The sequence below is a fragment of the Peromyscus leucopus genome, chromosome 10, assembly GCF_004664715.2.
Source record: "Peromyscus leucopus breed LL Stock chromosome 10, UCI_PerLeu_2.1, whole genome shotgun sequence".
Lineage (NCBI taxonomy): Eukaryota > Metazoa > Chordata > Mammalia > Rodentia > Cricetidae > Peromyscus > Peromyscus leucopus.
The window spans coordinates 39875734-39900361 of NC_051071.1; the positions used below are offsets into that span (position 1 = coordinate 39875734).

Consider the following 24628-nt stretch of genomic DNA (forward strand, 5'->3'; position numbering starts at 1 on the left):
TATGTGAGAGTACCTGAAGCTTGGGGTAAAACTGAGAAGTCCTGTGAATGTGTTTTATGACCAGCAAGCTGCCTGCAGAATAATGATCCTCTGTTATATAGTGTCCAACACAATGGTATTTCACACATCTTAAATTAGCCAGGATGGGGACCACATAATTAACTCCTACTTATTGTTATCATTCTTGGCCCTTGAGAAGCTTGCCAGGCTCTTCCTCCATAAGAGCACCAACAAAATGCCTATAAATTTGATGTTGCTACTGTGAGTTCACTGAGGTTTCCTTCCACCAGCGTCTCAAGAGTGATCTTCACGCAAGTACCCACTAACTTTCTCGTGATGTAATCTGGAGCTATGGACCCCAGGCCTCTGAGTCTTCCTGAAGAGTGCTTATATACCCCAAAGCACCCACCACTGTTCCTGAAGACATCAACCTGAGATCCCCTCTTCTGGAAAGGCAATTCTGCAAGGCAAGCAACCTGTTTTTTTTTTATTATTATTATTTAATTTTATTTTATTTTACAATATAATTTAATTCTACATATCAGCCACGGATTCCCTTGTTCTCCCCCTCCCCTTTCTCCCAGTCCACCCCCCCATTCTCCTCTCCTCCAGGGCAAAGCCTCCCCCGAGGACTGAGATCAACCTGGTAGACTCAGTCCAGGCAGGTCCAGTCCCCTCCTCCCAGGCTGAGCCAACTGTCCCTGCATAAGCCCCAGGTTTCAAACAGCCAAGTCATGTACTGAGCACAGGACCTGGTACCACTGCCTGGATGCCTCCCAAACAGATCAAGCCAATCAACTGTCTCACCTATTCAGAGGGCCTGATCCAGTTGGGGACCCCTCAGCCATTGGTTCATAGTTCATGTGTCAACCAAGGCTTTGATGGAAATTTCTATCCCTTCTACCCCTACCCTTCTTTTTCCTTCTCTGCATCTTATCATTTATGTTGGTAATTATCTGTTCAGGAAAGCTGATGATTTCCAATTAATGGCATCAAATCTACAAAGTTGCTGAAAAGTTACCCAAACTCTTGAAGATCCCCACAAAAAAATCTGAGCCAGACACTAGAGACCTCACATGATGAGGATATTAAACACTGCTTTTAGTAATAGGAGACCACTGGGTCCTTGGTTTCTTCAAGGAAGGCTGCAAGGAGTGGCCCCTGTAGTTAGCATGTGACCCTCCCACCTCGTGAGCAGGGCCTCTCAAGTCTCCTTGAATAAGTAAATCAGTATAGACCTTCCCTTGCCTCGATAACACTGAAATCTCAAAAAAGCAAGGTGAGCTGAGAAATACAGTTCTCAGACTGCTTTGACTGCCTAGATCTGAAATAAAGGTGGTTCTTTAATCCTCAGAATGACCTACTGAAGTAGCCACAATTTTCTTCTACTTCTTCACAGGTAAGGGGAAAGAGCCTTAGATTAGAAAGCTGAGGGACTTCCTAGGTCATGACTAACCACTGTAATTGACACAAGCAGGGTCAAGTCCAGATCTTACTGGCTTTGTGACCTAGTGCAGATGCCAACAGCACCTCAGTAACCAGTTCAGTGCCAACTGTGCCTCATTTAACAATGGCTAACCTTTCCCGGTGGTAAATATTGAGATAGAAATTTAAGCATTGGCTGATCCTGGCTACTCAAAACACACACACACACACACACACACACACACACACACACACACACACACAGAGAGAGAGAGAGAGAGAGAGAGAGAGAGAGAGAGAGAGAGAGAGAGAGATTTCTTTTGGATAAATCGATTCAAAGTCTCTCCAAGCTAACTAGTCAGCAATGCCCTTTGCAGTATAAAGCTATACAAAAGGATAAAACCATGTCTCTAGGTCCTTAACTTTAAATGCTTCATGACAGGAAGTAGCCTGACTGGGACATATGACCTCAAAAGGACTGAGAGGAAGCCTGGTAGCAGGATGAGCTGCCTACTTTTCTAAGTCACCTTAGGACAAATAAGTCTCCAACATGAGGAGGCAGGAACAAGGTGAGTTTCCCTGGCCCTTTTTCCCTGCCTGCAGATGATGTCTCTGGGGTCATCTTATGATGGCAGAAAACACCAGAAGATTGCCCAGGGAGCATCAAACAGTCTAGCAAGGGCATACCAGGGCTGTACCAGGAGTCTGACAACATCACTGATAATTGCGGTTTCCTGAGGACTCCGTGTGTTCCCACAGCACGTACTGTAACTTTCATTTCTGGAGTCTCAGGTCTCTGTTCCAGTGAAGGAGTCCTCACAGGAGCTGGCTGCTCCACCAGTTTCTCAAATACAATTATTTTTATGATGAGGTTCAAGGAAACTCGGGGCATCAAGAGGACTTCTCAGATCAATATCACGTTCACAGCCCTTCTCTCCAGCTCCCATCTGTTAAAGGACGAGTCAGCCTGGGTGGCCGTTTTCCATCCCTGAACCATGCTGTAGGTCAGCAGCTGCCCTGCCTGCCTCTCTGTAGTGCAGGTGACCTGCCGAAGTCCTGGATCACAGCTGACTAAATGAACTGGATAATTAAAAGAGGGGATGAGCCATGCCTGGAGATTCTGTTTGCCTCATCGAGAACACTGTGCCCTTTTTATCAATCTACTTGGGGTTTTGTTTTTATTTTTCTCTCTTTGAAAAATGATTAGCCTTGAAAAACTTCCTAAGCATGGCACCATCCACCATTAGCTGTCAAGGCCAAAGTCTTTAAGAAGTTTCAAATGGCTTTGTACTTAGAAAACTCTAATAAAAACTAGGAAAGGGAGCACGGAGATCAGTAACTTTTTGTGCATCATAAACCAAAGCACCAAAGTTTTCTAATATTTAATGTTTGTATAACAATAATGTGTTTGTCTTAAAATGTATGATCTGGTAAGGATGAAGGTGGGAACAGAAATGAATCATCCTTTGGTGATTGTTGTCCCTGTGCAATTTTCAAAAATCATATGATTAACTTACGTATGTTTATATACACACATGCTTATATATCACCATACACGTGCATGTACATATGCATATATGTAGAGATACACTGCGTGTGTTGAGAGTGAACGGGGGGGGGGGGGGGTGGTCATCAGTTACATGAAAGTATAACTTCCTAAGTTCTGTCAGCATTTTACATTTCTTCTAGGAGAAACTTTAATAAGCAAGGAGGCTAAATTGAACCTGAAAGGGAACTCCTTCTCTCCTCATTGTACAGTGCTCAGAAGCACCAGGGAGGTGGGGTTCTATGATTCTGGGTGGATAAGTCACAAAAAAATGATGACTGCATCAGCAAGGGTGACTTTAGACAAAGATAATACAGTCATAACAACACAAATGCAAAACATCCAGTCAGAAAGGACCAACAGGACCCCCCAAAAGCCTGAATAAATCCTACAGAATAGAATCAATTTCAGAAAAGTAGCCAAGGCTTGGCTAGTACTTATCATAGCTCTGTAACTAATGTCTGCTCCAAATAGAAATTTCAAATCCTTCTACTGATCTCCCTCTTATCCATTTGTCTCCAAACCTTAACTAGAACACCTTAGCATCCTCCATGAACGTGTGCAGATGGGAAGAGATACGACCAAGAGAGGCCAGCACTGCTGTACTCATCAGACTCTGATCACAGAAAGCACGTTTCCATCAATGTCATCTATAGGCTAGCATGATGCCAGACAGCCTCATCCAAATTCAAGCCTGCCATTCATGAGTTTGGAACCAATGACTTGGGATCACTGTGAGTCAGTTTGTGCCTCTATATAATGGAACAGTGATACTTCTATATAGTGGGATAGGTGGTACATCTCATATGGAGCACTGTGAAATACCAAATAAATTGATACCTGACTATAAAGTCCTGACAAGAATGCCTCACAAATAGTTCTCAAAAAATGACATTAAATTTACTATTACTAGGTTGGTAAAAGAGTGAATTGTGTGTTCAACTCTAAAAAGTTGAATGTCAATAACAAAAGGAACTAAGGCTGATCTCAGTGCCCAGTATCCAAGTTAACATTCACATTTATCATATTACATACGTATAACACATGTGCATATGTGTCCAGTGAGAAAAATGACTTATCACTGGACAAGTGATGCTAAAATCAGTGTGTATGCACACTTGGGACAGTGGCTAACTTTTGTTCAATTTTCCTTCATGTTATTAGACACATTTAGATGAATTTAACAGAAAAAAATTCTATATCTCCTCTCTCTTCAGCACAACTTGGGCCCGGCTCTGCAAAACCTTTACTGACTTCCCTGCAGCAGAAATAAAACTCCAAGTTTTTTTTTTTTTGATTAAATGAAGCAGGAAGACATAACCAACCAACAAAACCACACTAAGACAATGACCACAGAAAGTAATGTAACACCTTCCACCTTCTGAGTGGGGAACCCACATCATTTTGCCAGGAAGAACAAAATGACCTCATAAGGAGTCATGATGCATTACAGAGCAGAAATGCATCATGGGAGGGGCAATAGCAGTTGTAAACTTGACTCCATATATTAAGGATGCTTATATTTTACACTAAGGAAACAATAACCTGAATGTTCTACCCATTTGAAGCACAAGTATAAATGATAAACATTCAGCTAACAAATTTCAAGCATAAGATTTTACCTTCCAAATATCAATTCTTGACACAGCCACTAAGGCCAAGGAGAATGATGATTGTTGGGGTAACCTTGCATCACACTAGAATTAGAGCCCAAAGCCTCCAGGAGTTGCTCAGTTGAGATCCACAGGTGATACTCTAGTTCTACAGCATCAGCACCGGCAAGCCAATTCTATGCCATCACCTAACAAGCATCTCATTTTGACAACATCTATAATGTATATCTGGTCAACTAGGCAGTGACTGTGACTCTGGGGCCTTGGGGAGAGCTAAAGAAAAGCTGCATGGTATACTGGAAAGTGTACAAGACAAGTCATAATAAAAATAAGATAAAATAATGGATTATATTTACAAGAGCCTGAAGTGTTAAGGGGACTTTGTCGCAACTATTATCATTAAAGGCAATGACAATCAATAGGATAGGAAATTTTTGTTGCCAAGAAACTACAGGGCCAAAGTTGTTCATTTAGAAAGTGAGGTGACAGAAGCTGACACCCAGGCAAACTGGGGGAAAAGACCAGGCATAACCAAACCTTGTCAGCATGTCTCTAGCTCATGACACTGCCAAAGACCTTCATAGGCGTTGCCCCCTCCCAGCCCCATAATACCTGTCTGTCCACCTGGGCATCAGATAAAATTGCCATCTTCATCATAAACATGAAGGAACTGAGGTTAATAGAAAATAAGTGACTTTTTAAATAAAGTGTTATTAAAAAGATGGCCAACTCAATTTTGGCAATGTATTGTTTTAGTAGAAGTTACCCCAGAGTTTCCTGTGATGTGTTATTACCTTCAAATATAGAGGGTCTATCTTAAATCCACCTCCAATTCTAGCATTTAATGTTCCTGTAACTAAAGACTCATTCCATGAGTCATGATCCACCACTGCCTACCTTCAAGACATCCTCTAGCCCCCTTATACCAGACACGAGTCCTTCATCTTCTCTTTTCTCAAGCACCTACATTGTTCTTATATCCAGTACAGCCAACCATGCCCTGTGGATTCTAGTGGCTTTGTGCCTTTCTGCTTAAAATGTTCTCTTCACCTAGCAAAGCCTGCTGAGTTCCACTATCTACCCTACCCTACCCTACACACACACACACACACACACACACACACACACACACACACACACACACATTCCATGGAGGAACAGTTCTCAACCCAGTAAGATGGACATGACCGTCCACATCACGTGCCACCTGTCTGACTCAAAGCCTGTTCTGTTTTCCAGCTCTTCCTTGGTGATATGCTTATCTCTCTCTGCTGACCACACATCCGCTTGGGTACTCAGCACACAGCTCTTCTTTCATAAATGTTCGCCTAGTGAACAAAGAAAAAAATAGATGCCTGAGGAACGGTTTACAAGTTCCAATTTGAACATTGAAGTTGTAGCTAGCACACACACACAAACACACACACACACACACACACACACACACACACACACAGCACAGCAAAGCACAATTCACTGGTGGATCTAAAAACATTAGAAGCTAAGTATCTAATTCCACCATCACCCTGCACAACTATTCTCAGTCAACAGAGGTTAATGAATATCCAGGAAGTGCCAGGCAGGGTTCTGGGAACATATACTCTCCAATAAGCAAGACACGGTCTCTGCTCTATTAGAGCAATGATGCTAGGCAGGAGGCTGTAGAGTCAGTCTATCAATAGCTATTCTACAAAATGGCATGTGCTAGGAGAGAGAGCTTTCACACCATACAGAGAAAGAGATGGTGTTCACCCTTCCAGCTCATCTCTAATTAGACTGGATGAAAGAAAGGAAGCACTTTCTTTGGTTCTGTTTCACCTTCTTTAATTTACATAACTAGCCAAACAAAACCACACTTTGTTAAAACATTACAATTTAAAAACAAAAACTAAGATGTCCAAAGGCATTCTAAAGCCCCCCTTCTTTTTAAATACTAGTTTTTGAGGAGCTTAACCCACATATTCATGTGGAAGATGGTATCAGAAAGGAAGCTGATTGTCTTAAATACCTTGAAAGGAACCATTCTGAGCATGCGCGTGCACACACACAAAGGAACTGAGCAAGTGAGCTGAGGCTCTGCAAGGTGATGAGGACTCATCTTGCTGAACCCTTAAGACCAACCTCTCTACAGGGTATATGAGCATCCTCAGCAGTAATGAACCCCATTTATGTGAGTGAACACAGCACAATGAAGCTTGTCACTAATCCATACTTGTCCTCTGCCTTCAGCTTTTCCTGAGTGCTGAGGACACTTTGCATGAATTATCTCAGTGAGTCTTTTCAAACATCTCTATGAGGGTACTTCTAGGACTAGCCCCGTTTTGAGAAAATGCAGACTGTGGCAGACACATTGACTGTTAAACAGTATTGTGTGGGTTTAGGCTCTTGAAAGTGGTGGAGTCCAGTCCATCTTCCACTCATCAATTATCCTCATAACTTTGTGAAGCTTCGTATACAGAGCAGAGAAAGAAAAAAAAAGCCTCCAGTATCAAAAATGATCACAGAACTTCATTTGGGTTTGTGAAAAGGCCATCATTGCTGGGAAGCCTGCTTTGATGATCTCCTGGAGCCCCGGTGTCTCTACTGGGACAATAAACAGCATTCCCCTCTAAGTAGTTAAGCAGAACAGAGCTCCCTAGGCCTGCAGTGGCTGCTAACAACGCTGTCACCCCCACATTGTTTAGTCAGCGTTTGTTCCTCAATGACTTTCTTCTCCTGCTATGTGCTTAGGTTACCGAGAGAAATCCGAGTGCCTGCTAATGCAGAGCATAGCTCATGTGAAATGTTTGCTTCCTACCTTCTGCTCTCCCGGAACTGACCTTCCCACCAGGGGCCTGAAGGTAAAGCTTCATGCGATTTCACGCTCCATTCAAAATCTGGAGGAAGGGCTTTCCCACATATTCCTACTCAGATTTTTTTTTTCCTCCTAGACAAACAGCATCCTTTCAAGGGTTCCTCAGGCACCTTCCTCACTTGACCTACCTAATTTGGAGCGGTCCCCAGTGCCATCTTGGTCACGGTGTTGTTCTGTGACAGCTAATACATAACGCATACATTACTGCTGACATTTAAAAACATCCCTAACAGTTTGCGTGAGGACATGGTAAACAGATGCTATGGGATTTTTTACCCATTATCAGTCATCTCTGAAGACTGCAGTCAAGTGACAGGTTTTTGAGACTTCTCGGTCTAACAGCAAGAGATTTATTTTTAATAGAATATTGATATTATGGTACAAAATTATATTTGGTGTTTATTTTCTCCCCCTTCCAGCAATGCAGTTCAGCTGGGTGGGTTAGTGTGAGGCCCAGGGACCCTCTAGTCTCTCCATAACTCTGTTGTGGCTTTTTTTTTCCTGGGGAGGGGGGAGCCGCAGACTTTTATGAACTGTCTGATTAAAGCGCCTCCATCTGAATGCAGATTAAAAGTTCCAACACCTGAGAGCTCAAATCCAATGAATATTTATACCCCAAACCAGCAGATGAATACACTCTAAATCTTCAAATGCGAGTCTAGTCATGGGTTTTATCTTATTTTAGGACTTACTTTTTATTAAAATGAACTCTTGCATATTTACACTACAGAAATAAATGTTATTTGCAAGCACAATGCAGGAGAAACCTTACAAAACGCATGGCCTGGGGGAAAGCAACTTTGCTCTTTGGGCAAAGATTTTATTTCCTTCTCAGGTCTTCCTTGAAGAGGAGTTTTGGTATAATTTGAGGCCCAGAAAATACATTCATTTGGAAAGAGCATTTGTTTAGTGACCCCCTAAAATCTCATGGGACCTTCCCCGCAAGGCACAGATTTTGTTGACTTAACAATTTCTCAGCCTCATCTTCACAGGTTGATTTGTCTCTCTGTCCTGTGGCTTTAACACATTTGGGGTTTATGTTTAATGTCCCACCCGACAGTTGTCAAGTGCTCCTTGTACTAGAACAAGGAGCGGACTCAAAATGTACCCTGAGGTCACTGTCTGCTCCTCAGTCCACATTACAGTACATCCATGCTGGCCCTCAGAATGATGTTCTCGGAGAAACAGTCAAGTTTGTCGTCAGACCACAGTCTGAGGAGGCCCAAACTGCAGTTCCTTTCCTGTCTTCTTCAGCAGTGCAGGGGAAGTAAATTCTGTCACGAAAGAACACCACAAGGTAAATGATCCCTAAACAGGTCTGAAGAGAAATGTTTCACCTTACCCCCGGGCTTTCCCTAACCCCCTCACAATCTTCTGCCGTTTGTTAATATGTAAGAGACCCCCAAATGAAAGGCCAAATGGGGTTATCGGAATTAACTTCTGGTTGAACCCACCCGCATCTTGAGACACCCAACCCCTCGCATTCCAAGGGCTCAGAATGTGCAAATCTGCAATTCCACTCTGACTTACTCCTTCTTTTTCATAAAGTAAGCTCAAAGATGAATGTTTACAAATCAAGCCAGTCATCATTTCTTCATTTTAATGCTTAAACGCTTCATTTTGATTGCTGTCTTTTTGACATTTCACCAAGGAAATATGTTTGTGTGTTCGCAATGCCATTGAATCAGCAATTAGACCTCCATATTCCAGATGTCATGAGACTTTTCGATGCATCTCCCAATAAAATTTATTTCTGAACTTTGAGAAAGAAAAAAAAAAAAGATGTACTTTGTATAAATTAGGCACATTATCCACATTTTTCTAATTGCTGTGTATGCACAGTGAGGGCTTCTGAAGCTACTGATTCAAGGATTTCCCATCATTCTAAATAATTTTTTCTTGCAATTTTTCATACAAGTTTCATGGGAACAATGTGCACATTTTGATTCACTAAGATTTCTTCAGGTGGAACAGGCTTCATGGTGATGAATTCGTGCTCCTAGCAGTACCCTACAGTTTACATCCACAGGAGTCTTCGAAAGCCTTGGCACTCTGAAGAACACAGGAAATTGATTGTTGAAAACAGATGAGAAAAGATGGATTTCTACTCTCGTCCATACCTGCACTGAAACAGTTAATTTCCTATGTTCCTCTATGCAGACCCGGTTGTGACTCTTCTCTCACGCACAGGCCAGCTCAGAAGCAGTGTTTCTGTAACCCAGTGGCTATCATACAGCTAGCGCGACCCAATGCCAACATTTTCCTCTGTCGAGCCTTGGCAAATGACAGACTGCTTCTCAGCCCTCTGCAGCAGCTTCTAATTGACTCTTTACAAATCACAATAAACCAAAATGGCTGCACAACTGGCATTCTGGCAGGACTCAGACATTTCAATGAAGGGCAGAGTTATCTCCATGAGGTACATCCTGAGAAAACACAGGCATAGTTGTGTGGGAGAGGAAAGAATATTGTCTATATTTTTGCTTACCTGGATCCAACCATTAACTATGTGGGTGCATCGCTAAGTGAACAAAGCCTTCCCAGTGGCTCTAATGGCCTAAGTGTTACTTCCTCCATTTTTCCAGTAACTTGTATTCCCAGACACATTCCCACTGTTCCTCTGACACAAAGGTTTTGTTTGGTATTTGCCCATGTCCAGAGGATAACACCAGAAGAGTTGAATTCTCTGTTCTCCATAGCATCAGTGGAAGGATTTTGTAGATTGCTCCTTCTAGCCTACCCCACATTCTGAAGAAAAACCCTAAGCACAAAGTCATCTGTTATAACAGAACTGCAAGCTGCCTCATTCCAGCCAGAAGTTGTACAAGAGCTGCTACTGCTCTAGCAAATTTATTTTGCCTTTCAAGGGTTTAATTGCACACAACATGGTGCAGTTTTGATTAATCCTTCAGAATTTAATATATACTCTGGGGGGGTCACTATGTTGATTCTCCATGCATCGCTATCATGGGAGTAACTGGAATGTGTTTAAACACCACAGGAGGTACACTTCTCCAACCTACCTGGCCCTGCCAAGGGTAAAAAGTGCTCCTTAATGACTCCATCCAGGAGGGGAGCCAGCAGAGGGAAGTGCTTCCTCTCTGACACTATTTCTGGTTTGTTTGGCAGGCACATGTCCCTTGGGGAGGTCCCAGGTGAGCCCGCACACTGGAATCTTCCAGGCTCATGCCCTGATCATTTTAATGAGAAAGCAATGTCCAAATATTGGCACCTTGCATCCAGCCAACATATGGGGATGCTGTACAAGTGCTTAATTGAACTATTTAGAGATTATGAAGGGGATAGTCAACTGGGTCAATGAGTGCTAATTCTCTAACTTGAGATAGAAAGGGGTCATCCAAAGGTAATAATGAGTCCACTTGTAATTTCCACAGAGAACACTCTTTGAAACTCTGGGATCCATGTTCCCAGAGTTAGACGGCTCATGGCACACAGAAACATTATGAGTGACGGTGCATTTCTAACCACGTGAACATGAGTAAGAAGAATCAGAGGCAAGGTGGCAGCAACAGCACACTTGAGAAGTCATTGTGCCAAACAGCCCCAGGAGAGAGGTGTGCTTCGTTAGAAGCGGAAAAACAAAACTGAGCCTCAAACTGAGCACAAGGCAGACGTGACATAAAATCATGTAAAGTCCAAGGTCAAAGTTACAAACTAAGGAAATAGACTTCTGAATGAAATGCAGTTTGCCAACCCCTTGATCATCAACTTTAGCCTCCAGAATGGTGAGGAAATAAATGTGTGTTGAGTGAGATACCTAGCCAATAGTCTTTCATTACAGCACCCTGACCTGACTAAGGCTGGTCTATGAAACAGCAAAGCAATCAGATACAATAGGGAACATAGGCTCTCAAGGAATTCTGGCTCCCTCCCTTTCCATCCTCCCCAATCCCATCTCATAGACCCACAAAGGAAGCAACTGCATCAAGACCAGTTACCTAAAGCTGCTAAGAGCAAAGAAGCAGGAAGTCACCTTGCAAAATTCAGAGACCCAGCCCAGTCTACTGGTTCACACCTAGTTTTTATACAGCTACATAAAATCATGAGTGTATGTATATGGGGCATGAGAGTAGAAGTAAAAATTACCTAGGGGAACAAGGGGGAGTAAGAAGTGAGAGAAGTGTAGAGGACAGGGATAGCGAGCATGGGGATAGAAATGTGCTCGATATACAATGTGCGCGTGTGTGAAAGTGAACTTATATAATACAGCATCATGCACAGTAAATATATACAATGAAAAACCCATTGAGAAGGTAGCACAGGGAATGTAGGAAATCCCATTGAAGAGCCTAGAGACCAGGAATGGCTTCTTGCCAGGGGCAGATTCATGCCTCAGCATAACTTCAATGTTACTAAGCCACAAACAAGGGTCAGCAGGGGATCATTGCCTTTAAGCCAAAGCTCTTTTCAAAACCCTTTCCCTGGAGCACTAGCCAAACAATCAAGCGATATCTCCCCCAATTTTTTTTCTAGCTCACACAGTGGTAAAACGATCAGATAACTCTATGATTTAAAAAAAAATGACTCTAGTCCCTAACTTCCACCTGCCACTGGAGCCATCTTCCATGAAATTTTCTCAGAACTATTTCTATGTTGCCACACAAGCATCCACCAGGCTCCTTGCCAAGAGGAAGGTGAAGCACCAGAAGGCCAGGATCATCATGGAAGCCAAGGTTCTGAGTCTATAACTGCCCACACCCCTGGGCTGTGTGCTCACTAGATTAAACCAGCTCCTACACATCCAAAAGTTAGAACAACAAACACACTGCCAGGACTGTAGTTAAACTACAATCCAAGCGGCCACCAAGTCAGCTGCGCCCCTTCTGATCTCCCTGAAGAGTCAGGTGACTCACCCGAGACCCAAGGAGTGTGTCTATCCACCCACAGCCTGTTCTAATTCAGTTTCTCAAGTTGAGTCAGGTCTCTCTCGAGCTTCAATTCTTGGCAGTTCTAAGAACCACAGCCTAAGCGACACCTGGACGCAGTCCAAGGGGCTGCCTTAGATACACGAGGGTGCACAGAATGAGCACGTGTTTACTCAACTTGTAAGTTAAGGTCAACAAGAGAAGGTACACTTCCTGTTCACAGATCCTTTAGGGCTGTTTGTTTTGGGGCCTCTGGTTGTTCCTGGTAAAAAACCCCAGAGCATGTGCTTAAGAGTAACCAGCTTGATCATGTGAAAAGCCTTCTCTGCTACGAATGACTAACATCTTCCCAGCCTCACAGAATCCTGGGTTAAGAAATCAGAAAGAATTTTCTGTCTATCAGGCTCTGTCTGTCTCTGTCTCTGTCCCTCCCTCTGTCTCCATGTCTCTGTCTCTGTCTCTCTCTGTGTGTCTCTCTCTGTCTCTGTTCCCCACTCCGTCTGTCTCTGTCTCTGTCTCCCCTCTCCTCTTCTCTCTCTCTCTCTCTCTCTCTCTCTCTCTCTCTCTCTCTCTCTCTCTCTCCTCCCTCTCCCTCTCCCTCTCCCTCTCCCTTTCTCTCTTTCCCCTCTCCTCACAGTACAAAGGCCTTTTAGTATTTGAATGCCTCCACTTTGGCCTACAGATTCAATTCAGCTAGAAATACCTCAAGAAATCCACCTGAATGCAAAGATCCTAGTGTGTGCATGTGAATACATTTCTCCCTATCTGAAAGCTCAGCAGGGACTGTCTATTAAGCAAGAGTATTGATTTTGAGACTTGTTCCTTTAACCTGCAAGACACTCGGTGGCCTCCATCTAGCACCTCTTCTAACTTCCTGTGTTTGGAGCTGCATATTGTGATCTACCAAGGGAAGCGAGCTTCTATTAGTAATGTCTCCCCTTGGGCACTTCAGAGTTCTCCAGGGCAATGTTTCTTCCCTTGAATCGATGCACTTTGCATATATCAGCTATTTTAACTGAAGCAAGTTACCAGGTAGGTGTCCTCCATTCTCAGAAACTTCTGGGAACTTTATAGATTAGTTTTCTTTTCCTTTTTTTCTTTCATCCTTTCATCCTTCCTTTTTCTCATCTTTCTTTCTTTGCTGCAAGATTGTTTTAATCAACAAATATTAATTAATCTGTGGAACACAAATAGGGATTTTTCTTAAAGTCTACGTGGAAAGGAGAACAGACTTTTTAAAGATTTAAATATTTTATTTATATACGGGCATATTTGTACCCTGATGGATGTCCAAAGAGGCCAGAATAAGGTGTCAGATGTACTGGAGCTGGAGTTACAAGGGTTTGTTGGCTACCCAAAGGGGTGCTGGGAAACAAACTTGGCCCTTCAAGAGCAAGAAGTACTCTTAAGCACTGAGCCATCTCTCTAGTCACAAAACAGATTTTTTTATATTAATTGATATAGTTTTTAAATGATAGCACTTAATGACAAACACACAAAATTCCAATGTGATCCTTGTCACCTGGCTTTTCTGCCATTCTACTGGCTCTGAGGCTTTTGACAGTGTACATTAGAATCCTGTGCGTAGCCTTCCATGACTGCACACTTATTTTACTTAGTCCCTTCACACATAAATAAACACTTGGGCATGTGGAGCAGGTGAAGGTCATACTCAGTGACACCCAAGGGAAGAAATCATTTATGAGCATAAATGGTGGAACTGAGTGTACTCAAAAGGAGGACGATGTAACGCTCTTCAGGATGTTCGGAATGGCTCCATGGGATTAAACAAACTGGTAGAACCCCTAAAGCAAGTTACCTGAGTCCTTAGCTGAATGTCTTCCTCCAAACTACCCACTCGACCCAAACAAGCTGACTCCTTCCCTGGAAGCAGGGCTAGGTGCTGAGGTGCTTAGGATACCTAGCACAGGCAGACCTGCCTCCTGGCTTACTACCCTGGAAATCATATGGACAGCATTGCTGGGGAAGGATCCAAAAACTGCCCACAATGTCTGCCTGCTTGCCATCTGGCTGCAGGAGACATTGGGACACAGAGCACAGGTGAGAGAGAGAGAGAGAGAGAGAGAGAGAGAGAGAGAGAGAGAGAGAGAGAGCATTTGTCCTCAATATCGATACCAAGGGTAAACAAAGCATGGTGGAGGCCAGGGCTGGAAATAAATCCATCTTCAAACGCTGAGGACATATGCAGAGATAAAGGTGGGGGCAGCCATAGATAAACTTGAGTTATATTCGGGAAGGCATCCGTCTTGGGTCACCTATCTGATCACAGGTCCTGTAATCACACAGCCTCAAGACAAGAACAAGGGACTTCTTTTGTTCACAGTAACGCCAAGGAGCCGTGATTTTTTTGTGGCTGATCACTGGACAATGCCGTGTTGAAGATGGTCTGAAAATAGCGCTTTCTCCACGTCCATGCATAACCACAAGGGGATGATAATACACTGTGCCCTCAACGTAGTCTGACTCCATCCTTGCCTTCAGAAATTCCTGAAAGGAACGGCAGCCCCTGTTTGCAAGAGATGCTGGATTATATGCCAATGCCCTAAAAATAGGACTCTGCTGATGAAAGGGGAGACAAAGAAAGGTGAATCTCTTTCTTTGTGCTCACATGGCTGAGAGAGGCATGATAGAAGAATTCTTTCAAATCCTCAGTTTCTGCCAAGCACGCTTATCCACGGAAGCAAGCAAGACATGCGTCCTTTCAAACTTGTAGGCCACGTATCTTCTGCCTCACTAGGTCCTGCCCCAAAAGACAACAAAAACAGAGACAATCCCATCTAACAGTGATGAAGAGGCTTGACAGGCCAGATTTCCACCATTCTCTCTCTTTTGAACCATATTGGGTAATTCTCCTAACAAAGGGCTAATAAAGAGTTCAGAGAACTCCAGAGAGAAATAACCACCATACATGGGCTTTAAACAGCTTTTAGAGACACCAGGACCTGCTGAGCTAGGATCCTTAGAGCAGTGAGTTAGGAAGCAAAAGAGCAAAATTAGAGGCTGGAGAGATGGCTCAGCGGTTTGGCAATGCTTCCTACTCTTCCAGAGGACCTGAGTTCGGCTCCCAGCACCCACGTCTGGCCCCTCATCACTACCTATAAGTCCAGTTCCTGATGATCTGATACCCTGTTCTGGCCTCTGAGGATACCTGAATACATATCACAAACACATTAAAAATAGATAAATAAATAAAACTGCATCTTTTTCTTAAATGTGGGGAAATGAGAAGAAGTCACCCAAGAGACTTTGATACAATGCTGAGCGGCATATGCCCTCAGTGGCTCACAAATCAGCGGTGCGTTCAAGAGGCTGGAGAACAAGTCTTGGCCAGAGGCCTGGGAGGCAGTGTTAAGAGTCCTGCTGTACTGAGCTCATCCAGCCCTTGGGGTTCTTAGCAGCTATACATCTGACACAAGGAGGTGTGAAGTCTTATCACCATCTGGGTATTGATCGGGAGTCAGCCATGCTGATACAGTTCAGCTCCAGATCTGTGGTTTGCTAACCAGCAACACCATTTCGTACTTCTCAAAGTAATGAGTAGGGACCGGCAGCAAAGGAGAGACAAAGAGCCTGCCATGCAAGAAATTAATCCTTGAAGTAAAAAGTGGGAACTGCAGAGAAGAGGGCACAATGGCCCCCCTTCACACATCAGCACTGTCCGGGAGCCAGCTACCGTCCTAGAATCCCCACTGTGGTGTCAAAAATACAAATGAGAGAAGGGCTGGGGGAGGGAAATCAGTAGCGTGGTGTGTCTTCCCCACTTGAGAAAACAGGACATTCCCTCTCATCGGGATCCAGGGACGTGACCATTTAAAGGAAGAAACGCAGGTTCCTCCAGTGAAAATGAGAAAACCACCTCAGGCCAATAGGTTCTAAGAACAAATACCAGGAAAGGGGACTAGGCTTCTAATTGGGGCACAAAGTCTACTGCCAAATAGGGGTTGAAAAACTATGGTTTGAGCTAAAACTTAAGACTCATAAAACTAATTTGTGAGGCTTCCCTAAGGCCCTCAAAGAACTACTTATCTCGCAGGTATTTGCTAGAAGAGAGTTGGCAAACCACATCCCACATACCCTTCTAAGTCCATGTGACCTAAGCAGTCTGATGTGTCGTGCTGTGGAGAGGTAACTCACTCCACATGTAGGTATTAACACGAACCTCAGTGAAGCATTCCAGGTCCTGTTGCTCTGGGGTTGCTGCCAAAGAAAAAATATGGTAAAAAGCTACTGCCCTCCTGACGTAAGCATTTTAGGATATGTGGATGTGGAGATCTGATAAACGAGTAAAGCATGGGTCCCACGAAGAGGTCCTCAACACCACAGAAAAATGTAGGCAAAGAAAGGAGAAGGAGAGGCGGGACTGTCATTTGAAGATGACAGTGAGGGTAAAGGAAGATCCCACCAAGAAGTTGATGGTGAACAAGACCATGGTGAGGAGATGCAAACGCTGGTGCTGGTTTGGATAGGCAAAGGAAGCCATTTTCAGAGCGATAGAGCGGGGTGAGAAGAGGCTCTGAGTTTGCAGCATACCTGGGAACAGAGAGCCAGGAGGACTCTGCCACTGTGCTTAATCATAGCAATAGTGAAAGCACAAAAATGACGCCTACTATATGGGAAAAGGCCAGGAGGAAAACTGTCAGTATGGGGTCAAACCATTTTGATTAAAAATATGTATATATGTAATTGGAGAGTTGAAACAGGGTCTCACTGTGTATCTCTGGCCGTCGTGGATCTTGCTGTGTAGGCCAGGCTAGCCTCAAACTCACAGAGATCCACCTGCCATTTTGCCTCATGAGTGATGGGACTAAAGGTGTGCACCACCACACCGGGCTTATCTATATATTTTTAAATAGAAGAATGTATGTCGGTGTTCGTTTGAGGGAGAGAATGATGCTGATCGTGAGTAGCTTCTTATTCCTTTGTATTTTATTAATTTAATTGTTTATTTGGGAAATGTTTGTGAAGAGTCTACTGTGTGCCAGCACTGGGGGCAAAGTGGTACACAGAGGAGGCAGAGGCCCTGGTCTCCTAGACTGTAATGTTCATCTTGGTTTCCTACATGATAGGATTTAGAATCGCCATTGATTCAAATCTCTAGGCATGTCTTGAGGGATTATCTAGATTGATAAGAGCCATCCTTCCATGGGATAGGATGATAGGGTCCAGGACTAAATGAAAAGGAAAACAGAGATGAGTACAAGCATGCATTCCTCTCTGCTTTCTGACTGTGGATGCTATGTGACCGGCTCCTGTCTGTTCCTGCCACCATACCCTCCCTGTTATGATGGACATTGTCCTGTGGAGATGCAAGCCCAAACAAACCCTTTTTTCCTTAGTTACTTTAGTTGGGTATTTGATAACATCAATGAGAAGAGTAGGTAGTGCATAAGTCCAACATGCCATCCAAGTCCAACACTGTCACAAACTGGGACATGTGCCATGAAGAATCAACAATGCCTGCAGCAGAGAAAATGGGATTGGAGAGAAAGTGGCAAAAGACAGTGTCACTGAGACACTATTTGGGTTTGAACCCAAAAGAATCAAAACTTGCAGAGCAAACTCAGCAAGAGTCATGAAAAGGGCTTCTAAATTGATATATAGGTAATATAAATATGAATAACATATAATAATGAATATGACCTGTAACAGGGTATAATAGTACAAGACTGTAATCCCAGTACTCAGGAAGCTGAGGCAGGAAAACTGTGAGTTCAAAGCCAACCTAGGCTACCTAGAAAGAGCATCTCACAAAAAAAGAAAAGAACTGTCTTTTATGGTAGAAAGGGTGCTAGGTTTAGTCTTGGTTGTATGAGAGTTTTAAGCATTTAGGTCACGTGTTCACCAATAAGCATTTATTGAACATATATCATATATCCACTACTGTGCTGGGAAGAGGGCTATAAATAGCACAGACGTGGCTCCTGTTCTCAGGAAGGCTTAAGTCAAATCAGAGGCAAAACTCCGATCTCAAGAGCTGCCACTTGGCATTCCAACAAACTGGGGGAGAGCCAGCAACTCGGAGGAAGCTGCCAGTAGGACTCCAAGACTGCTGTGAGTTTGAAGCAAAAATAGCAGCTACACTCGTTTTCTTTAGCACTCCTCTCACTGAAGCCCTGTGTGTGTGCCTTTCGTGTAGCCATCCATTCATGCATCTGGGCCCTGCTGACCACATGCTCTACACCTCTGCAGCACTGGAAGACAAAGGACAGAGATGGAAGGAAGAGTCCCCTGAAGGAGCTCACAGCCTATCTGATAAGATACGAAAGGAAAGAAGTACAGTACGCACAGCATCCCAAGGAAGTATCTGTATGTTTAATCCTGGGATGACTGTCAGGTGTTTTAGCAAACAAAGGGGACAGGTGTTAACTGTTGTGATTACTTAAACGTCATAAATGTTCAAAATGTCCTCCCCCAGTGCCATGTATGATTTATGATGTTAACTTTAGAAAGGAGCGGAGTGTCATGAAGAAACTTGGTGGAACGCTCTGATGTGGTTTTATATTGGCCAATGAGAAATATGTCAAGACATCTGTTTAGTATCTTTAAGGATAACTGTCCAGACAATGTGCTTGTACATTCCAGGTTTAAAGGAAGTAGGAGTTATCCAGGGCCTTTGATACACATACACACACACACACACACACACACACACACACACACACACACACTTTGCGGCCTGGCACATGGACCATTCTACACACTATGCCTGGCCTGTGTGCAGACCAGGAGGAGGGCAAAGATGACATTCTCCATTATTCAGAGCTGTGTGCACAAAAAAACAGGGTCAATCAGATGGGGACCAGTGAAGGAGAATTACTAATTAAGGGCCCATTGTTACTTCCTTTTACCCTACTAGTTTGCACACACACACACACACACACACACACACACACACACACACACACACACACTTTCCACCTGTTCTTGAACTTCATGGTCACCTTAACCAGACTCTAAACATCAGAAGCATTTCTGTGAAATGGACACTCTGGTCAAATACATGTTAGCCCCCATCCCAGTGTTGCCGCTGGAAACTACCTCCTAAGCACTGTTCTGTGTCTCTGCCAGGAATGCACTTGTATCCACTTGCAAGCATGGGGAAAGCAAAGAATGTGGGGCAGGGGGACACATTGTTTCTAGTCTTCATCTGGACCCTTCAAAGCTAGTAGCATTCACTATTGCATGGTTCTCTATGGCTTTCTACCATTTCAACACATCTACGTCATGGAAAAGCAAGGGCATGGTGAATACATGTGGGCACGTGTGTGTGTACATGAATGTTGAGTGTACAGCCTTAAGCACTTTATTTTGACATTGAATCCCCACAGCTCCCATGTTAACAGCTCTATTTCATGAGGAATGAAGGAAAGAAGTGACTGTTTAAAGTCACTGTGAGTATTAATGAACAACCACAACCAGCCAGCCCAAAGGTGAACCTATGCCATACTTGCCATTCTCCCAATTTGAGACATTGCCACCTGCGGAGGTAAGTAAGGTCATTTTGCTATCTCTGCCAACAGACAATGGTACAATAAGTCGGTGAATATAAATGTTGTGCCAAGGTCCCCACCCACAGACTCTCAATCCACTTCTCTGGATTTGTCACTGAGTGTTTTCTGTAAACCCCTGAAGCTCTGTAACCCCGTAACCAGAATGACAGGTGTTACCTCCGAACCACGATGACTGTCCTTCCCTGCTTCAGCTAGCCCATTTATGGGAGAGTATGCACTTTTAAAATCACCTCATTGTTCTGGGTTGGGCAGAGAGAAAAAAATAATACCACATACTAAGCTTTATGAGTATCCAGTATGAAGGAGCTAGAGACGACAGGATAATTCCAGACGCATAATGAACAAAGCAAATTTAATAGTGTGGGTCTTGTTTATACTTCTGCCATCAACTTTAATGATGAGCCTATTTATGCTAAACTTCACTACATTATCGAAGTCATTAGTGCCTGTAAGGAAGTGATAATGTGCTTGAAACTTCCACGAGTACATGTGGATTCCTCTGAGTCTTACATTTCTGTGTTGAGAAATGCAGGACCAGTGAATATTTTCAACTTTCTACTGGCATTAACTATCAGATCTTATGCCCTAGACAATGGATGGGGGTTCAGTCAAGTTTGAGAAGCAAAGTTACAGAAGTGTCTTTCACTTAACGTACGTAGAGAAAACTCGTTGAGTAAATGGTTTGTTGTACAAACACGAGGTCCTGAGTTCAGATCTCAGATACTCACTTCAAAGCTGGGCATGCTGGCACACATCTTTAACCCTAGTGCTGTGAAAGCAGAGATAGGAGGACCCGTAAGCAGCCAGCCTAGTCAAATAGATGAGTTTCTGGTTCAATGAGAGACCCTGTCTCAAAAAAAAAAAAAAAAAGTGAAACATTGCAGAAGATAACCAGCATCAAACTATGGCCTCCACATGCACACACACACACACACACACACACACACACACACACACACACACTGATGCTTAGCAACATTCATGCATGCACACAGCTCACAAAAACACACACACACACACAAAAAAAAAAAAAAACATTCACAATCCCCAACCAAGTACAAGATAATGCTGTCTTCTGGGTCTGTGAGACAGAAGGCACTATGTTAAATTTTCTGGAAGTATTGAAACAGCAAAAGAGGGACAAATCTTACCCCTCTGGCTATTGGTCCATTAATATACAGTTTCATAGAAGCTAAATGAAGGAATCATAGAAAAACTCAGTAGTAAATGCAATGCCAAAGTATAAACAGAATGTATATTGGCTCATGAGTTCTTATTTGCCATGTGTGTTTTTGGCTTAGACAAGAGGAAAAGTGCACAGCTCTGCAAGTATGAAGTCCCCAAATAAGAAGGACACCATAAGGTTGGCACTAAACAAAGAACCTCAGCCCTCTAGAGCAGTCTCCCCTGTATCTGTGTGAGTCAGAAGTTTCACATGACCTCGGATATTCCTACCTTGGGATTTGGAGCATCTTTGTCCACTGCCTAGAGAAGAACAATGCCATCAGAACCTTAGAATCATTAAAGATCCCCATCAGCATTTTTACTAAAGATGATAACAGTTAGAAAACAAGCTATGTGCTCCCTAAATGAAATCTGAAAGAGAAAATTCAAGGCAATAGCCTATCTAGGATCATACCAGCAGCTCAGATGGGATCTGCTTGGAATAGGCACTGGGATGTTCTCTTCAGCAAACATGTACACCTTCTGACAGCATCCCCTCACCAGGAAAGCCTCCCTTGACCACCTTGTCTAATGTTGTAGTCCAATAGCTCCCCAGCCCATGCCCCGGTTTTCACTGGCATTTATTGTCTGATATTATTTTGTTATGTTTAATTCCCTGTCTCCCCTTTCTAGAACACATTTCATAATGTTGAAAATAGATGTGTCACTTTTATCTCCACAGCTCCATGCCTGGGACAGGGTTCCATTCAAAAATATCTGTTGACTGCCAAAAGAGTCCACTGCTTTGAGAAAGTTTGACTCCAGGAAACAGAGACCCTGGGATAGACAGTCTTGGATTCTTACTTGATATAATTGCCATGTTTCCTCACACATGGGCCTCTCATCTAATCAGATTAAGAGAAGTAAAGACGTTAAGAGTGTTGCCAGGAAGAGGACAGAGCTCTGGTGAAGAGCCAGGGTATGACATGTGTCCCTGGGTTCATACTCACCCCAAAAGACCAGGTTCTTTCTGGACTCACTATTGACATGTGCCATGAGGAAAGATTGTTTCAAAGCTTCTGAACCAATGTGGTCAATGTCAGCCACATGTTCCAGCCTTCATGTGAAAGAGCACCCGGCAAAGCCTTTAAATCTGCTAGAGAACCCTACCCCATGACTTCTTATTTCCCTTGCCAACTTCTCTGAGTATATTCTATTGTCTGCCTTGCCTGCCATTCATTTTAGCCTTAAACCCTTCAATCATCCTGATAAGCCTACCTGTCTCCTTACTCAGTCTTAACTATCTAGATCAGAACTTGTCCCAAGTTTCCAGCCAGCCAACCTTAAGAGAATAACAAAGATTCTCCTGAGACGATGCCCAGGAGTCACTGAGACTGGCATGCTGGCTGTGGACAGTACAATTGTAAGTCATAGCATATAGCCAAAATGGCCCAGGAGGGAGGAAAAGGAAATGACTCAAACTACAGAGGGAGAGGAAAAGGCAGAAAGGATGCTCCAGGTAGCTTCTGGGACTAGGGAAACTTGAAAGATCCCGCTCTGTTCTCTTAGAGACAGAGGCAGAAGGAGAGATCTCCCACTTCTCTCAGATGCCAACTGACCAGAGGTCCCATTGACTGGAATTTCTTTCTCCTGTGTCAGGCTTCCACCTCACATGTGCTCTCCTTGAACTAATTCATATGGATTTTCTCACCTTCCATCAAATATTGACCAGAATGTCAGCTTTGAGTCCAACGAGCTCTGCACCCATAGGATTGAAACCTCAGCCCTTTATCTGTGTCCTAAGAGCTATTCATGTGAACACCCTTCTTTCATGGTTGAGCAGTAATCTTGCCTACAGTGTGTTTGGAAGGGAGTAAGTACATGTATATGTCCAGGTGCGTGTGTGCTATGGATATCACTCTGTATAAATAAACACTGAATGGCCAGTAGCCAGACAGGAAGTATAGGTGGGACTAACAGAGAGGAAAACTGAGGGAACAGGAAGGCAGAGGGGGACACTGCTGGAGCCACGGCCAGGACAAGGAAGATGTAAGGTACCAGTAAGCCATGAGCCATATGGCAAAGTATAGAGTAATAGAAATGGGCTAAATATAAGAGTAAGAGCTAGACAATGATAGGCCTGAGCTAATGGCCAAGCAGTTTAAATAATATGAACGTCTGTATGTTTATTTTATAAGTGGGCTAAGGGACTGCTGGGGCTTGACGGGACCTGGAGAGAAAACTCCAACTACACATGTGTGCAAATGCATACATGCAGAAGTCAGAGGACAACCTCAGGGATCATTCCTCTGAAACCTTTCACTTTATGTCTTAGACGTGGCTCTCATCACCAACTAGTTTAGGGTAGCTGGCCAAAGAGTACCAGGCATTCACCTGCCCCTATCTCCTATCTCTCTGCTGTTGGAATTATAAGTGGGAGCCATCATGTTTGACTTTTTGCATGGGTTCTGAAGACTCAACTCAGGTCTTCACTCTTGCAAGGCAAACCTTTACCAACTGAGGTATCTCTCCAACCCTTCTTACCTATTTTTTAAAGTCTTCACTGAGCCCAAGTAGAATGATTACTCTACAGCCACATAGTACTTTCTGAAACCATTTGTTTGTTGAGCATCTACTATGTGATCTACCAGGTTATGGATATGTAACAAAAGAAACAGTCTTCAAATATAATGAGCTCTTAGCAGTATGTGAAGGAATTATTAGCATGTCAATATGCATTGCATCACAAATTATGCACAACTAAATTGCAACAAATGGGCTGCTGGGAACCCTGGGATGCCTGAAAGAGTACAGGGAAAGAATATGCCTACAACTATAACATGGAATTCCACATTCAAACAGACTGAGTCAGGTAAACTGATTGCCAAGTCACAATATATCTCAAAGCTAGAGCTATCCGCTGGCCTTTGGGGGGAGTTCTACAACAAGAACATGAAAATGATATGTGTTTTCAACACAGATGAGAAATGCTATCTCTTCATCAGGAAGGACACTCAGGAACAGTAGCCAAGAAAACCCATTACTGACGTATGAATAAATGCCTCACTAAGTGCAATGTACACACACTGCTTGATGGATCTGTCAAAATTCTAGCACCTGCTCAGCATCAAAAGCTGAGTTCATATCATGCTGTATCCAAATATTAATCTCTGGGTGGTCTTCCCCTTCACTGTGCCCATTCAAATTACTACCATACTTATCCTTAAGTGGGGTTTAAAAAAAGAACACCTACTTAAATGAATGACAAAAATAAAACAGGCACATTGCAGAGAAACTGCTCATAGCTACATGGGAGTAAGCAGAAAATGGGCTTGATGGAGAGTTCCCGATATGAGTCTGACTATTATTAGTTCTATCTATCTTGCATGGTAAATCAAGAGTAATGAAGACGCACCACCTATATATATTTCCATAATTCGTTATTTGCCTCCTAACGCCAATATTTCTAACAGATAAAACCAAGGTAAGCAGTATTAATGACTTGTTGGATATAGCAGTTTGGGAAAGATTTTAATATCTCGCATCTTTTATGACAATATTCTAATAAAAGCAATAAATTGGCAGTCAAAAGACAGAATCTGTATGCT

At 43.3% G+C, this 24628-nt stretch overlaps 1 protein-coding gene and 1 long non-coding RNA gene across 2 annotated transcripts in view; one reads left to right on the top strand and one right to left on the bottom strand.

Annotated features, from left to right (window-relative positions):
• The window catches only part of Ppargc1a (PPARG coactivator 1 alpha), a 644210-nt gene that overhangs the window by 324926 nt on the left and 294656 nt on the right, over positions 1 to 24628 (bottom strand). The gene's annotated exons all lie outside the window — the stretch shown is intronic.
• On the top strand, positions 1872 to 3832 carry LOC119088675. The gene is made up of 2 exons (XR_005092372.1): positions 1872 to 1994; positions 3505 to 3832. It is a non-coding gene; the product is annotated as an uncharacterized LOC119088675 (long non-coding RNA).